Source organism: Carlito syrichta, unplaced genomic scaffold (genome assembly GCF_000164805.1).
Source record: "Carlito syrichta isolate Samal-C Ts95f unplaced genomic scaffold, Tarsius_syrichta-2.0.1 Scaffold234899, whole genome shotgun sequence".
In the NCBI taxonomy this organism is placed as follows: domain Eukaryota; kingdom Metazoa; phylum Chordata; class Mammalia; order Primates; family Tarsiidae; genus Carlito; species Carlito syrichta.
Genome location: NW_007178995.1, coordinates 10,845 through 13,703, shown reverse-complemented (window position 1 = coordinate 13,703; position 2,859 = coordinate 10,845). Strand labels below are relative to the sequence as shown.

The 2,859-nt window shown below is 46.5% G+C and overlaps 1 protein-coding gene across 2 annotated transcripts in view; it reads left to right on the top strand.

Moving 5' to 3' along the window:
- The first annotated feature begins 1,394 nt into the window (after nt 1-1,394).
- MAGED2 (MAGE family member D2) overlaps nt 1,395-2,859 on the top strand; it is an 8,348-nt gene continuing 6,883 nt past the window's right edge. The window contains exon 1 of one of the 2 annotated variants that reach the window (XM_021709458.1): nt 1,395-1,592. The gene's annotated coding sequence lies outside the window, so the exon portion shown is untranslated. Of the gene's footprint in view, nt 1,593-2,124; nt 2,221-2,859 lie in introns of those variants that run through there. The other variant, XM_008051803.1, reaches the window with a different exon arrangement.

Genomic DNA, 2,859 nt, shown 5'->3' with positions numbered 1-2,859 from the left:
AAGTAGTGAGCTGATATCACAACTTGGAGGAAACAATAATTCAAAGAAAGAGAGGAGACAGGAGAACAGAAGACTGCCTTGAATACACAGGAAATTGTGTGTGTGTGTGTGTGTGTGTGTGTGTGTGTGTGTGTCTTAAGTTGAACATAGGGATTCATGCTATTTTATTCACATAGTTAAGGAAAAGGTGACCTCATAAAGCAGAAGGCTTGTGATGATTTGAATCGAATTACATTGGAATGTAGGAAAGATATTGCATGTTATTTCTCCAACTGGCCACTGCGCTGAATTTTGTTATAGTTTCGAATAACTTTTTAGTTGATACTCTTGAGTTTCTTCAGGTCTGAATTCATACACTCTGTAATTAATGATGATTTTATCTACTCTCCATTATTTTATATCTTATTTGGTTCTTTTCAATAGACTCATTTGCTTATGTGAAATTATTACACGATAGAGATGCCATTTCAAACTAGTGAGGAAAAAGATGGGTGCACATGGTGTAGTGGTAAAAGACTATGTTTTTGGAGGAAAATCAAGCTGAATATTTACTGAAAACAAATTTTGGAATGATTAAACTTTTAAATGTAAGTAATAAAGCCATTAAAGGGGGATTATTGTAGGAGTATGGGAAGGCATCTCTAAGCAAGAAACAGAATCCAGTTGTGATAAAGAAAAAAAATTGATATATTTGACTACATAATAATTAAACCATTTTGTATGGCAAAAACTCATAAATAATATCAAAAATATTTGTAATATGTAAACATGAGAGACATTGTTGGTGGGAATGTTAGTAGATGTACTTTCTGGAGTAAGTTGACAAATTTTATATAACAATGGAAGACTTTTTATAGCATTTGAGTTAGCAAAAATATCACAAATGTAAAAAATGTCCAATATAGATAGCAGGATGTTCCTTGTAGCATTGTTTGCAACAGTAAGAAAAAAAAATCTAAATGTCCATGTATAACTTGACTGGGTAAATAAATTATGGAACATCTATACAAGATAAGATCATGCAGCTGCTATGAAAAATGTGCACTAATGGAAAGATGTTTAATATATAACAGAAAAAAACAGGTCACGGGACAGTAGATATAGCGTACCATTTGTCAGGGAGAAAATCCAAATAATTAGTATATGAATAGAAAAAAATCCGGAGGAATGTATATCAAAATGTTAATAGTGATTATTTCTGGGGAATGATTTAAGGGTGGCCTTTGGTGTTACACATATTGCTGTTACATATTTCTGCATTATTTGAATTTTCCTAACAACATATTACCTTTGTAATAAGAAAAAAATGAAGATATAAAAATAAATAAATTCAATGAATGAATCGCTTTCAGGGGGTGGTTTGGGTTGGAAGGGCTTCAGACCGAGCCTGGTACAGTGGCATAAACATGGGCTTTGGCGTCAGACAGCCCTGAGCGGGGCCTCATTGCCCCACCCCCGAGGAAGGAGAGGGGGGGTGGCAGGGGGCTGCGGAAAGGGGCTGGGCTGGGTTGTCTGCAGCTCTAGTCCAGGAGGCAGAGACTTCGAGAGGGACTGAGAGAGGCCAGACGCATCGCGGACTCGCTCAGGACAAGGTTAGGAGCGTTGAGATTGGGGTTTCTGGCGGCTAGATAGTAGTTCCAGCCCCCTCGAACCCACAGCCAGGCAGGTGGGCAATTCTTACGCACCCCTGCAGGTGGAGTAGAGGTGACCCGGAGTGGGGTGTGGGCAATGAGGGCGAGTGAGAAAGTAGTAAGCTGTACGGACTGAGGAGTAGAGACTAGCGGAGGAGGGGAGAAGAACGGAGAACCGGGCATATTGGGTGGGCGACGGGGAATACAAGGGGGCAGGGGAATACTGAGGGGGAGTGGAGATCCAGAGAAGAGAGCTAGGGATGCATAGAGGGGCTAAGGAATACTGGGGGGTAGGGTGTGCGTAGGTAACACGGAGGAGGATGTAAGGAATGGGAGTAGGAAATTATGTGAGGTAAATAGGAAATGCGATGGGGGAATAGGGAGTAGGGAGCGAGGCACAAGGAATACGGAGGGGGGCATGAGGAATGAGGAGCAGGGAGAGGGGGAGGGGCAAACAGTCCGGGACGGAGGCCCCCTAGGGAGGCGGAAAGGGGCGGGACCACTTCCGGCCTAGAGGGGGAAGGGCAGTCTCTGAGTTTCGGAGGGGCTTGAAGAGAGTGGACGCACTCGAGAATTGGAGAAGGACGAGGTGAGCAGTGGGACCCGGTTTTGGAAGAGAGCCCGCTAGGGTTTAGTCCCACCCTTTGGGATTTGGAGAAAACCTGCCGTAAGGACCGGATCGTTCCGGATTCATCCGGCTGGGAAGGGAGGGGACTGGACTCGGTTTGGCCAGGCCCAAGATGGAATCACTAACTCAGTATTGATTTGAGGAGGGGGTGTAATAGGGAAGGGGCGGAACCAAGATGCGCTTTACCCCAGTTTGGAGGGGGGTGTGTTAGGAAAAAGGGCGGGGCCGGTAGACAAGGTGGACTTAGTAGGGGGGAGGGTGTGAGTAGGGGAGGGACCAGGACCACCAGACTGCAAAAATTTGGGAGGGAGGCTTGTTGGGGAGGGGGCGGGACCGAATGGCACTGCGGACCTGGAGAGGAGGGTGTGTGTTGGGGCAGGGTGCTGGACTGAGACCATGATCACTGCGCATGCGCACTATATCGCAAGAAAGGGGCGTGTTGAGAAGGGCCAGCACGGAGACGGGCCAGCTGCTGATTGCGCATGTGCACGGTGGACATCAAAGAAAGGGCTTGTGCTGGGAAAGCGGGCGGGGCTGAGATGGGCCTTGCAGCGGACGCGCATGCGCTCTATCGACCTGCGGCTGGGGGGGGGGGGGGGG